Source organism: Castanea sativa, chromosome 12 (genome assembly GCF_040712315.1).
Source record: "Castanea sativa cultivar Marrone di Chiusa Pesio chromosome 12, ASM4071231v1".
Lineage (NCBI taxonomy): Eukaryota > Viridiplantae > Streptophyta > Magnoliopsida > Fagales > Fagaceae > Castanea > Castanea sativa.
The window spans coordinates 4,844,513-4,859,995 of record NC_134024.1 but is presented as its reverse complement, the minus strand read 5'-3'; the positions used below and the strand labels follow the sequence as shown (position 1 = coordinate 4,859,995).

Below are 15,483 nucleotides of genomic sequence, written 5' to 3'. Positions count from 1 at the left end.
AACTACCCAGCTACCGTTCTTCATCTCTTCGCTATAAATAGAAGGGCCGGATCCGCTAAGTCCATCAAGAAAAAAAAAACACATACACTGAGTCACAAAATGAAAATTTGCTTCTTTCAAATTTTCAAATCCTCCTTCTCACAGCCAGTTCTCACTATGGTCTCGTCATTCTCAATACCGAGCAACCAAGATCATTTCATGATCAGTTTGAAATCAACCCCTTCATGGTTCAATAGTAACCCTTCTCACAACATCATCACTGTTTTAGGATTCAAACAAATTTTGTTTCCTCACATAATGATCACGTTTGTTCATGGAGTTATTCATAACAAGGTCTGCATCGACCTTCCATACCTCCGTGGAATTCGTTGGCCAGGAAATCCAAGTCCAGCAGAGACACCTGTAGTCTCTCTTCAACTGTTTGGTCTCCCAATAGAAGCGGTGGTTCGGAACAAACAGCAGCTTGGCTGGTTTCTAAAACCAGGATCACAAGTTAGCTCCATCTTTCATTTGTTATGCTTTCCCAATAAAGTTGCATCAAGTGAAGATGGTAAGAAGTGTTGGGGTATCCTACAAATTGTCTCTCATCCAACGCTTGTGATGACCTCCAAGGTACTAGCTCATCAGAAATTAGCCTTTGGTGTCGGTGAAGGGTTACCAAAGCCTCATCCCATGTTTCCGCCATCATGGGGTCCAAAGGTCATCATTGCCGGTACCACAAAACACACTTTCTGGAATTACTCCAACTTAAGATCAGCTTGAAGAATTTCATAAAATATACTTCTGAAATTACTTCAACTTAATGTCCGTCAGTATGGTCCAGTCACACATGCACATTCAATGACTTGCCGTCGGACTTCATTCAGCATGCAGCCAGTCCCACATCTGAAGGTGTACTTCCCAGAGACATCTACGCCAGAGAGTCCCTAACATGCAGGGTCAGTACCATGGTGTCGTATGTTTCACTCATTCACTTCATTTTCATTTCTATCTTCTTCACCATCAACATCAACAAACCCAAAATACTCTTCTGAAATTACTTCAACTTAACCTGAGTGATGCAATAACACATGCGCATTCAACCACACTCCCACATGTTCTCTCTGTGATCCGAAGTATACCCTTCAGATATAACTTCACCAGAAGTTCTTAAAAATAAGAGGCTAGCTCCAGAGCTCTGCATGCTGTACCCAGCCAACATCCTCACCTCTTCTCCATCTTCAACACCCTGTGATCGCCACCAACAATCCAAAATACTCTTCTGAAATTACTTTGACTTAACCTTTGCTCAGAAAGCTCGGTCATACGAGCACATTCAAATACTGGCAGACCCCTTTTCGGTCTCATCAAAACCTTTCATATGGATGGGTCTACTCTTCTGCAATTACTTCATCCTGCTAAAAGCTCTACCACCTTCAACTATTTCACTAGAAGAGTCAAGTATAAAAAGATCCATTTTTCTTTCAAGACTCATTCATTCACCACACTCCAAAACTGTGTGCATGAACGAGTCTCGAGGGGGCATTTGTAGAGAAGGAAAATTCCCGACCTATCACAAGCTGACACATCATACTACCAAGTCCACAAAATACAACCAATTACAAAGCGCCACGTATTGCTCTTAGGTTTTGCCATCGCTATTCAGAAACCAATAGAAATTTTCCAAGTGTCATTGAAATAAAGGCATGAAACTGCATCAGCAGGTGTAAGCAATGACACAAGCAGCTCCGCATATGTAAGCGATGACACAAGCAGCCCTGCACGTGTAAGCGATGACATAAGCGGACCAATCAAGCTGTGACAAGTGTCACCAATCAAACTCTGCCACGTGTCGCTCACCTACCCCTAAACTCCTATAAATAGAAGCCTTCCTAAGACATTTAGGAGGACACAGAACAGAGAGAAGGAAGAAGATATCTTGAGTTCAGAAACCCAGAAGCTCTGCCAAGATCAAACCTCAAAGCCTCCAAGAAATTCAAGAACTTCAACCTCGAATACAGACAACATTTGAAGCAAAGTCATCCAAACTACTCGTCCAAATCTCAAAGTTCACTGGAATCAAGCTCAAAAGCCTCCAGAAACCTCAACAAACCATAAATCAACGAAGCTCTACGGAATCAAGCCTCTAAAGCACCGAAGAACTTCCACCACAAACCTTCAAACACGAAGAACACACGAAGAACACGAAGAACAAAGAATTTCTAACAAGCTTATAGCCAGAGATTCATTGTAATTTCGTTTCAAAGATCTTCGATCCATTCCTCAGCCAAATTGAAGAATATCTTATGTTCAAATCAAAATCACATTACCATAATTCCAATCAATAAATCTTTCAAGGAGATCGAATCAGAGGATCACTCCTTTGTAATTACAGAGAATTGTACCACACATTTATCAATACAAATTCGTATTTGTGAAACTATTTTACTTGTTTGATTTATTTCGAACTAAGAAATTTAGTCGTCTACACTCACTCTTCTTCCTTTTATATTGTATTTCACACAAACATATTAAATAAATTTATTTAATAATAAGCATATCAATCAAACATATATTTCAAATACACAAATTATTATAATAAAAAATCCGTACACAAATTAAAAAAGGAAAAGAAGGTTAAAAAAAAAAACCATGATGCACATATAAATGGGCTTCATCATCAACCTGTACCTATACAAATTCAGCGACTAAAAATTCAGCGACTAAGGTACAAGTTGAGGAGATCGACAACAAGGTGAAGGTGATCGATGTTGGATTTGAACAGTGAAATCAATTGGTGTGGGATTTTTGGATGATGAAGTGTGTGTTTGTGATGAGCTGAATTTTTTAGCTTATCCCAACTTTCAGCTTATTTTTGTCTACTATTTATAGATTTCACTGCACTTTTTGATACTATTCATGGGTCTCACTGCACTTTTTAATACTATTTATAGATCTCACTGTATTATTCAGCGTATTTTTTAACATTTTTTTTACAATTTCAGCAAAAAAATTTAAGTTTTAGCTAAATAAGCTATCCCAAACTGACAATAAAGTCTATGTTTCTATTGTAGTTTGGTATACCTTTGACGCTTAAGTTGACAACACAAATCCATGACTCCACTCTCCTGCACGTAATAACTAGAGAAGGTGGTAAAGTATAGAATTGGCAAAAAGGGACATCAAAAGGGATCCTTTAAGGTTTCAATGAAGCTAGATTAAAGTACAAAATTTGATTGTTTTTAAGAGAGAAAAAGGGAGTCACCACCCCATCCCAAGAGACTAATAAATAATTTTAGCAATGAATCCTGTCAATTGAAAGCTGTTGTTCAGATATAATAAGGACTCCTCAACAGGCATGAGGCAACATATGCAACAGTTTCATTTCATTACAACCAGGAAATCCATTAAAGGGAGTCCAGCTACCGATCAGGCTGCGTCACTTTTCAGCTGATGCTTCAGTGGGGGTTCTGGTAGTCATTTGGTCAACCGCGTGCACTGTGGTCTGAAGCTCCTCCCAAATGGCTTTGTACACCATCCTCTGCCTGTTAACAGCCGATTGTCCCTCAAAGGTTGAAGAGACGACATCAATGCTGCAAGCATGTAGCAGAATAAATGAGTTTTGTAACTAATCAACCACATGATCCAAATGGTTAGATATTCATGCGGATAGAATTATCGTAACTTGCATAGAGAAAATTTCTTAGATATGAAAACATCCCTTATGAGAGGTGGTACCTCCATAACTAATAGAGTAAGCCTTTCACATTGATAAGCCCAAACTCACAAGCAATAGAAGGAAAAAAGAAATTTCCCCCATGAACATTTTTAGACCCCTTAAAACACAACCAGATTAACCTAGTTATTTAGCCAAGTGATTAACTTTGGTAAATTATGCAGTTCTAGGTTAACACATATAAATCATATCATTGTAAAGTGCGGAAAATAAAGAACACAATAATATGATAGCCCAGGAAAACTAAACGGTAAAAAACCTGGGAAGGATTTAACCTAGCTATCCTCAAGGTAAAACGAATCCACTATGAAAGAATTAAAGTTTACACAATAGCAACTTAGACCACTAACATCCTATTGCTACCTCAAGTAGGAAACTTACTACCACGACCACGTGACAGCTCCGAGTCCACAGACTACTTCTTTCTTGGATTTTCAACAAGCACAAACATTCCCGCTTGTATATCTTTAAGCTCTTGAATCTGCAACTGAATTGATCACCAAGCTCTTGACATCAATCTAGATCTTGATAACCCTAAGTGTATGTGAAGGAAAACACCTCTCGATCTCACAAAAGATTCACACACATAACATAAAGAGCAACCTCAAAACGTGGCTAGGGTTTAGTTGAAAAATTCTGCAGAAAAACAATCTACACGAGCTTCGATCGATCGAGTCTAATTTTTGATCGATTGAGCCAGGCAAATTTACACAGTAAATCCTACAGAACACTCGATTCCAACTTTACAACTTAAGCACACTTTGAGCAAATCTAAAACAAGACTAAACGTTTTGATCATGGTTTGCCAACATTACAAATTGGAGTTCGAATACATTTAAACCTAAAGTCTTAGGACCCAACAAACTCCTCCTTTGGCAAACCGTGACAAAACACAAACTTAAACAAAATGCTCAAAGTTACAAACAAAATAGCCCTTTACAAAAACATAGCCCAACATAACAAATTCAACCTAACTACTAACCATCAGTTGCAAGTGTAGACAGCAGCACGACTGAATCAACCTGTATATTCCTGTAACACTTAACAAACACATAAACACGTGTGGAAAATACAAGTAACACAAGTATAACTTCTTGATTTCACATAACACACAATAAAGACATATATCATGAATAACCTCATAAATTTAAATCAATAAACAATGTGAAACAACAAGAAACATATGTAATCAAAGTATCTCCCCCTCTCATGATAACCCATACAAACTACATCATGAGCCCAAAAAAAAAAAAATACAGAATGAAGTACCTAGATACAATCTAAAAATTCCATAGCTCTAAAGCATCAAAATCTCCCCCTAACATCAAAAACTCCTCTCTACAACATATGTATTCCCCCTTTTTGTGACGAATTGCCAAAGGGCACTCACTCATCATCAAAAGGAGGTGGCAGTCTAATACTCTCCAAAACCGCTCACAAAGCACAAAGCTCATCAAGCATGTCCACCAAAAGCTGACCATGAGTCGCCTAAACGATCATGACAGTCTCCATCATATGACGAATGTCCGAATCATTCGAAGTCGAAGGTGGAGGAACATTAGCAGCAGCAGCAGTCGGATCGACAAACGCCTTAGCAGAAGTATCACCTGTAGAGGAAGGAGGAGGGGGTGTGACACCAGAGGATTCAACTCTAGGACGTTTAGAGCTTGCTCTCATCTGAGCAGCCCTTTGCCTAAGAAAGGTGGCACCTATAAGAGCAACTATATGAACAGGCTCAGACGCAGGAAAGTTTTCTAAACCCAAATGCAAAAGAATCTGATGAATAAAAACATGGAAGAAAAGAGCATGAGAGATAGAACTACTCCGATGAACCTCAATCAAAGAACAAATGAAAAGATGAGAAAAACTCATAGGAGCATCGGTAACAAGGGCATACAAAAATGCACATCTCTCGATAGGAATGGTCTGAAAATGAGAGATAGGCCACCAACAATGACAAGCAATCTGAAAGAAAAGATAGTGAATCTCGGTCAACTCAGTAGACGTGATTCGAGGATCTGAAACCCCACTGGATAGAAGTACCAGTGATGTATGACATGATGTCATCAAGAGGTGGAGACTCATCATAAGGATAAACAAGATGCCGGACCAGTGGCACCCCAAGAGCAGCAACCACTACTGAAAGAGTAATGGTGTACTTGTCACCCTGTATCCAACTTCTCACAGGAGTGTTGGAATTGTAGGAGTGGACAGAGAGGTTCGAGTAGAATTCTCTAATCAAGGTAGTCAGAGGGGGATGTGAATTTTCTAGCAACGGTAACCAACCCCTACGCTCAAAGTTTCTCCTAATCTCAAGATCAAGCTCATCTAAAACAACCTTTCTCTCAGCCTAGACGGTCCTAAACAGGTTCAAGGTCTCATATGTTTTTTGGTTTTTCTCACTCAAAAACCTATCACTCTCAAAGGAAGGAGCAGAAGAGGAGGAGGCTTTCCAATTAGCTCTAGTTTTCCTAGGCATGGTTCTATGGATAGGACAAGACACACAGAAAGAACCAAAAGAAAAGAAAAACCAAGGGCAGACTGTAAGTTAGCACAAAACAATATAGAAAAATAACAATCTATATGATGCATGAACAACATAATTAGATGATGCATAATCTAATGCAGTGAGAATAAGTTCAATTTGACTTTAAAATCACAAAATTGGCTTGAGCATAGAGTTTATATCAAAAACCCCAAAATTTTGAAGAACCACTTGTACAATTTTCAAGAAATTGACCAATTGATCATTAAACAAGATAAATAATACATTATAATGATCGTATTAATCAATCCAACAAGACAATTTCATCAATTCAAACCAAATTGAACAAAATCCCCAAATCGGGTAGTTTCAAGCCCTAGAAATTTCAATTTCTCAAAATACATCAAATTGATCAAATTAATTCATCAAGAATAGTTGTATATCATCCCTCAACAAAAATCCATTGATCAATTTCACAAGAAAAAGCTTGAATCAAGACAAATCCCAAATTCCCTTAGGTTTGAAATTCTCCCTTCAATGCATGTAAACATGAAAATAAAAGAAGAAAGAGGGGTATAAAGGTCTTACTGGACTTAGATGACAAAAGCCCTTGAAGAAATTTGAGGGAAAACGACAAAAATCTTGCTTGGACCCTTAGACTAATCGAGAAACAGGTTCAATTGATTGAAATTCTGGAAAAAACAATTCTTTGAAAAACAGAGCATTTTTATACAGAAACTCCTCAAAGCATATTAGTTTATGAATAAAATGCATGAGTATGAGATGAAATGTTTTTCAAAAACACTTGTTTTGAACCCAGTTTTCCCAAAAAAAAAAATTTCAATCAATTCACCTTAAATTTTCAAGCTTCAAAACACATTTTGCATTTAAACTCAAGGAAGTTTCAATCTTGGATGGCCAAAACAAAATCACACACACAATAACATGTACAAAATTTAGCAAAGTGTAACTTGTGTAGTGTGTGCAACTAGCAAAAGCTTAAGATACATGTGAGGTGATATGTGAATAGTAGTCAAGCACAATTTCTACAAAATCCATCACATAAATTTGAAAGAGACTATCCCTTAAAGAGTTACATCATATAACTCTCACATCTCCTAGAATAAAAGCTTGCAATCATGTAAGTTTCTTGATTTGCCTCATAATGTACACACCAATTTTATTTGATCAGAAACTTATTAAGAAATAGCTGGAATAATGTATACACCAATTTTACTTGATTTTTTAAATTAAAATTCAATAATGTACACACCAATTTTATCATTTAAACCAAGGCTACACCTTGTGTTCTTTTTGTGCATGTGCTATACTTTCTCGAGCACAAAATCTTACAATATGCACTAAGGTGTTCATGATTGGCTAGTAAATAGTGGTGAGATGGTTATTTATGCCTTTCTCATTAAGATCAAGTCCGACAATCAAAGACATGTGACTTCAAGATTAAGATCATGTGATCAAAAACTATAAACAACTTCCACACAACATGCACCACAAAGCTCAAACTAGTAAAGTGCAATAAAATAAGCTCATCCAAGCTAAACAAGGTACATAAACATGTTATGTAAAGATAAATTGGCCAACCTTGATTTCAAATCCAACAATAAAAATGCAACACATTTTGCTTCCCTTTTCCCTTTTTTGTTTTTTTTTTTTAATTTTTGAAGAAAAAAACAAAAACAACCTAGAATGAAATGCATGAATGTTATGCAATGCAAATCCTAGAAAGACAAAGAAAACAAAAAAAAAATAACAAAGAAGAATGGTCACAAAGAGATGAGCAATGAAACACAAGGACCATGTCAGAAAAACTCAATTAGATCAAGCCTTTTGCATCCAAAACTTTTTAGATGCAACTTTAGCATTGGAGTTATGATTCACATTAGAATTCTGAGCAACTCCAAGATTGGTATAAAGGTTTAAAGCCTTTACCAACTCACCAATAAGTACCATAGGATCTTATGCTTGAGGCATAGGTACTTTTGGATTATTTGCTCGCTTGGCAGCTTGCAACTTGAAACAATTTGGATGAATGTGTCCAGACTTTCCACAAAAATGACAAACCCATGCAAATCTATCATGCAACTTACTCTTAGGTGGATTAGAAGTCTTAGGTTCAGACTCTTGAAGATCAACCCTAATCTTCCTAGGAGGTGTAACTTCTATAGATTTGACAACCTCACTCACAGGGGGCTCAGAAGAAGGAACAAAGTTTGTGGAATATGTTTCAGGAACAGAGATGTTTTCTACAAAACCTAAGCCAGTTTTATCTGAATGAGACTTTTGAACACTCAACATATAATCAAGTTTGGAACTAGCCGACCTATTTGTTTGTTCTCTAGCTACAGATAATTCATATTCCAAATTCTTAACTTTGTCAAGCAAAAGCATGTTCTCAGTTTTCACATTATTCAACAGTTCATTAGCATCAAACAGTTTTACAAGCAAATTTTTCTTATCAAGTTCAAGAGATGCAATTTTCTTCAAGTCTAAATCGACACTCATAGCATCCTTTGTATCAACTTTGTAAAACTTGTTATAGACTTCTTATTAATCTACATCCTTAGAAAGTTCCTCATCAAAAGAATTTTCCTCAATAGCAACACTTTCGTCAACTACAGCAGTAGTAGTGAAAGCAATGAAGTTTCCATCCTCATCACTACCAGACTTATTGTTAGAAACTTCATCATTACTAAGAGTTACAACCATAGCCTTACTCTTAGACCTCAAGAATGTTGGACATTCAGATTTCACATGACCATACCCTTGACAACCAAAACATTGTTGACCCATAGAATTATTAGAAGGTTGACCAACTTTTTCTTCAGGTTTCTCATTATTGTTCACCTTAGTGGGTTCATTCCTCCTAAAATTTCTAAGTTCAGCATTGTTTTTACCTCTAGCCCTTCTGTTATTGTTCCTAAGAAAGTTTCTAAAGTTCTTGGCAAGATAAGAAATCTTTGTAGCAGAGAGCTCATCTTCAAATCCACTCACATCAACAGACTTAAGAGCCATTGATTTGGATTTGCTAGTCTTAGGTAGGTCCAACTCATAGGACTGAAGAGATCCAACAAGTTCATCAACATGGATGGAGTCTACATCCTTGCTTTCAGTGATGGTAGTTACTTTGGGTCTAAAATATTCAGTTAAAGATCTAAGAATCTTCATAACAATTTTAGGTTGATCATAGATTTCACCCAAATTATAAGCAGAGTTAACAATATCATTAAGCTTAGCATAGAATTCATCAAAAATTTCATCATCAAACATCCTAATGCTTTCAAATCTAGTAGTTAACTGCTGTAGCTTATTGATCCAAATGGTTTGATATTCATGCGGATAGGGTTATCGTAACTTGCATAGAGAAAATTTCTTAGAAATGAAAACATCCCTTATGAGGTACCTCCATAACTAACAGAGTAAGCCTTTCACATTGATAAGCTCAAACTCACAAGAAATAGAAGGAAAAAAGAAATTTCTCCCGTGAACTTTTTTAGACCCCTTAAAATACAACTAGATTAACCTAGTTATGTAACCAAGTGATTAACTTAGATAAATTATGCAGTTATAGATTAACACATATAAATCATATCATTGTAAAGTGCGGAAAATAAAGAACACAACAATATGATAACCTAGAAAAATCATATAATAAAAAATCTGGGGAAGATTTAACCTAACTATCCTCAAGGTAAAATGAATCCACTATGAAAGAATTGAAGTTTACACAATAGCGACTTAGACCACTAACATCTTATTGCTACCTCGAGTAGGAAACTTACTACCACGACCACGTGACAGCTCCGAGTCCATGGACTACTTCTTTCTTGGATTTCTAGCAAGCAAAAGCACTCCTGCTTGTATATCTTTAAGCTCTTGAATCTGCAATTGAATTGATCACCAAGCTCTTGACATCAATCTAGATCGTGATAACCCTAAGTGTATGTGAAGACAAACACCTCTCGATCTCACAAAAGATTCACACACACAGCATAAAGAGCAACCTGAAAACGTGGCTAGGGTTTTCCCTTTTATACTTAAGACAAAACATGAAACCCTACACGTTAAACGGGCTTGGGCTGAGTTGGAAAATTCTACAAAAAAACAATCTGCACAAGCTTCAATCGATCGAGTCTAATTTTCGATCAATCGAGCCAGGCAAATTTACACAGTAAATCCTGTAGAACACTCGATTCCAACTTTACAACTTAAGCATACTTTGAGGAAGTTTAAAACAAAACTAAACGTTTTGATCATAGTTTGCTAACATTACAAATTGAAATTCCAATACATTTAAACCTAAAGTCTTAGAACCCAACACCCCGCATATTCCACATTTTTTTTGGGGCTAGGTAAATACTCATGCATCCAAGGGGATACCTCACCCACCACCAGTGGCGGTGCCACGTTATACTCAGGGTGTTCCTAGGAACACCCTGACTTGAAATTTTTGTTTATATATAATAATTAATTAATTTTTTTTTTTACCCTTTAAAAAAAATGAACACCCTCAAATTAAAAAATATATATATATATATATATATATATATATATATATTTTTTTTCTACTTTCAAGCCAAAAAAAAAACCGAAAAAAGAATTTCAACTAAAATTTGAAAAAAAAAAAATTATAACAAAGCAAAACATCGAACGGCAAGCCCACGACAAGCCCAACAGAATACAAAGGAAGCAAGCCCACAGCAAGCCCAACAGAATACAGAGGAAGCAAACCCACGGATTATAAAAAAAAAACCTCAATACAGATTAGAAACCTCAAATCAGTAAATCAGTAGTTCAGTACATCAGAAATCACTAAAGCTTTTCTCAAAAAAGAAAAAGAAAAAAAGAAATCACTAAAGCTAAAGCAAACGTAAAAAGTAAAAATAGAGCAACGCCTCCCCTTAGAAGTTAGATCGGTCCAGTCGTAGGCAATAGTTCAGACTCTAGAGCACATCATCGCCCCTCATCGCATCGGAGATCAGTCCAGTTCCAGTTGCACTATCACAGTTGCTCATTGGACATCATCATCCCTCATCGCATCAGAGATCAGTCTAGTTCCAGTCGCAGTCGCTCATCGTCGCCGTCGCACATCGTCCCCGCACAGGTATTTCTCTCTCTTTTTTTCTCTAACTCTCTCTCTCTCTCTCTCTCTCTCTCTCTCTCAAATCCGAAATGAAATGAAATAATGAATGAGTTATGAGTCTGTCTGTTTGTCTCTCTCTCTCTCTCTCTTTATTAACTTTATCTGAAATGTGATTGGCTGAAGCACTCAATGAAGCTTTAACTTTATTAATTTTTTGACTTTTTGAATTTGGCATTTTGGCTTTATCTTATGATTCTTATCCGTTGGTTGGTATGTGTTGGTGTTGGTGTTGGTGAGATATAAATGAAATTGTGATTGTGAAATTTTCTGATTGACAGCTGGCTCTTATGATTAGGGCATTAAACAGGCTTGTCTGTTGAGTGGGGTTGGGGGTGGATGGGCTGATGGGCATATGGGGCCAAGTAATTGGGTAAAGCAGTGTAATGTGCACATCACAATAATTTAATTAATCAATAATTAATTGAGAAAAACAACTAATAAACAATAATTAATAATTTAATTAACCAATACATTATAAAAGACAAACAAATTAATGAAACAACTAAACAACAATAATTAATAATTTTCTTGTTGTTGTTGTTGTCAATATATAAAATATTCATTTTATTAGATCGTGTAATTAATGCTTGTTGAGAAACACCTTGGAAAAAATTCCTGAAGCCATCACTGCCCACCACTCCATACTTATGAGGCGTGGAGGATAGAAGTGCCATTTGAACCAAAGGCCATTTGCAAGCATATTCCACAATCATCACCAACCAAAACTCATTTGCTGCCTAGGAAACGGGCAGAAGTGTATTTTTCCCACCATATTCAAACATAGACATCTCTCGTACGTACTCAAAGAAAAATGAAAGACAATGAATCACTAAAGTTAATTTGTAAATGCAAGATTAATTTGTAAATGCGAGATTAAAGGATATAATAATGATTCACTATAAAAACAACAATTACAATAAAGAAAACAAATTTGCACTAACTCTTTAAGTGATACTTCAATCAAATTATATTGCAAAGGCATGGTCTTTCAAACCTATCAGCGTAGAACTTTAACATTTTGATTATACCTGCATTGCTCCATGTTATATGATTGATAAGTAATACATTGTCATTGTCATTCTCCCAATTGCATTGATGGACAATAAAAAGTGAGTCACAGAAATGCAGAGAGGGTCAATCATCTTCAAGAGTTTGCATTTATGGAAACACAAGGTTTCCATGCAAAATAAGATCAATGATGTCAGGAATGGAAAGATCCCTGATATCTATCGTGTACAATGGTTCTTTCTGAAATTTTTTGAGGAGACCAAGTGACCAACACTTGGCAATGGCCGTTACAACAATTCATCCAAATTCTTTTTTAGGAGAAAATTATATCATACTATGTGGAGAAAGCTGCTGTGCTAATAAGAACATGGAACCACTAGAACACCTAAAAAGTAAGATGTTATCATTAACAACAGATTTATTTGGATAAGCACCTACATTTGTATACTACCATATATATATGTGTGTGTGTGTGTGTGTGTATATATATATATAACAATTAATACTGAGAACTTCCATTAATCGTTTTACCAAGCAAATTCCATTAATATATTAAAAATAATAAATCATCTGACAAAAGCCCAAAAACATCAATTGAAGGTGGTTCACCTGCATTTATTTATTTGGCTATAATCTTATATAACAAAATTATTTATTTGGCTAAAATCACAAGCCAGCAATAACATGATCTTACCTGACATGCCGACCATCGCCATAAGCATCTCTTACAGTGACTGATTCTGCATTGAGATGTTCCTTGATCTGTTGAGGCAAATTGCAACATATTATTGGCAAAGAGAGCTGGTAATATAGTTATTGAAAGAAAAAACTAATAGCCTATGAATCAAGATGGACAAACAGAATAAACGCTAGAAAGAAATAGAAACAGAACCACATTCCCTCCCTTCTTTTTTCTCTGTAGATTCATTTTGATAAGCAATACTTTGAGATGAGAAAAGCTGTACACTGGAGGTGTACACAAGCTTTCCTTAAAACATGACACAAAAACTTAATTTTTTTTTTTCAGTAGATGTTAACACTCAACATCAAATTATTCGTTTTTTCTGTGACTTTTTCACAGAGTGCTACTGTTATAATTCACATCAGTATCACCCTCCAACGTCAATTAGTGCATAAATAAGGTAACCTTCCTCTCTATCCCACAAGTCCAACTCCATAGCAACTGATGTGGTTGTGAAATTTCAGCATGGTTCTTCTTTGATCTCTGCCAGTGAACAGTTTCATCACCCCTCTCTCTCTCTCACACACATGCACACAGAAAAATATGACAGATATGAGAGTGGGAAAATGTGGTGACATGACTTTTCCTTGAAAAGTTATATTGACGAATCCATTTAAAGCCTACAATTCCCCTGAGAATGGATCTCACTCACACGCGCATGCACACATGTATGCAGAATAAAAAGTTACCCGTTCCTCCATCTCCAGTTCCACACCAATAGAAGAGTGCAGTATCTTCTTCCTGCATCCTCCTGTTAAATTTCTCTAAAACCTCCTCCAATATAAAGGATTGTGGCAGACTGGCAGTGCTGTATTCAGTATAAGAACTTTTGGTGAACTGGTAGGGGCTGTATGGGAGGAGGAACAGCAGGGGCATTTGGTTAGTGGTCCCATTGTGTCTCATATTGAGTATTTGGCATGAAACAAATGCGAGATGCTTTGAGGGTTAGGAGCTAAGCATGATGAATTTGAAGTTTTTGTCTTTGAAGTCCTTATATGAGTGGATGACAACGTGCTCAATGTCTTTTTTGATTGAGGGGTTCCTACATTTTACAGACTCCCTGGGTGCTAAATAATCATTATGTTTTTCTCTTTAGCACTCTTTATCTTATTCTTCCTGCATGCTTGATTTGAGTATTTTGTTTGATGAATTTATTTACTTATCAAAAAAATAAAACAAATAAAGGAATGTGCCAATGCCAATGGATTCTGACTCAAATTGCACTTCCTCCTCTTATAAGGTAGGATGGAGGATGTGGTTGTAGGTCCAAGACCTATTGGGTGCTATGTAAATTACCAAAAATACAATAATTAAGGATGGTAGTATTATTCAATAAGATAAAGCCTGAAGCTAGGAGCTTATATGTCAGAAATTTCATTCAGATGGGTAATCATGGCCTAAATGGCAATGCCTTTCCAAAATAGTTATTGTTTTTTCTAGGCAAGACAATAGAGCCTTCACTTCAAGCTCTTGTTTAGGAACCTTGTTTAGATCATTTTGGAAAACATTTAGCAACTGCAATGTCATGTTGATAATTCCATTTGAGTTCACAATGGAGTATTTGCTTGACCCATTATAATGCGATTCTACAGATAGATTCCATTGCATCCATATTGAACTTCAAAAGCAATTTAACCCATTTCAAGACATAAATAAAAAATTAAAAAATGGATGAAAACGAAACAAATTAAAGTCTAATTTTTAAGAATTGGCATCTGAAGAGGGTAAAAAATAGATGATGGATACATTTGAACAAACATAACGGCAGTAGACCGATTGGCTGATAGTGGACAAGTCCAATGTACATGGACACACGGTGGACGAGTCCAAGGTGCACGGACGCAGGGTGGACGGATATAAGGGCCACATGGCATTCATCTGGTTTGATTAACCTCCAAGGACTCCTAAATGGAAATAACTTGCGTCTCACGATTAGCTCTAAGAATCCCGATATAGAATTCTAACTAAGAAAGATTCCATAATATACGCCCATTAATGATGATCTTCTCTATAAGGAAACACCTTCGCGCATAATAAAGGGACAGGTAGTAGTCGATTTTATCACTGAGTTCACTCTCATGGAAGGCCAGGGGGCAGAGGAAGTTCCCCAGCGGAACATCTACACAGACGGATCCTCCAATAGACAGGCAGGTGGGGCCAGCGTGGTACTCTACACCCTAGAAGGAGATAAGATCGATTGCATGATCTGTCTAGACTTTCCTACAACCAATAACGAAGCTTAACACGAAGCCCTAATAGCAGGACTAGACCTCACGAAAGAAGCAGGAGCTGAAAATATGATTGTACACTGCGATTCCCAAATCGTAACCAATCAGGTTAATGGTAGCTATGAGTGAAAGAATGAACGAATG

The 15,483-nt window shown here is 36.6% G+C and overlaps 1 long non-coding RNA gene across 1 annotated transcript; it reads right to left on the bottom strand.

Annotated features, from left to right (window-relative positions):
* Positions 1-3,151: 3,151 nt before the first annotated feature.
* Positions 3,152-13,189, bottom strand: LOC142620962 (uncharacterized). The gene is made up of 2 exons (XR_012841668.1): positions 13,064-13,189; positions 3,152-3,572 (listed from the first exon to the last, which is right to left on the bottom strand). It is a non-coding gene; the product is annotated as an uncharacterized LOC142620962 (long non-coding RNA).
* Between the last annotated feature and the right edge of the window lie 2,294 nt (positions 13,190-15,483).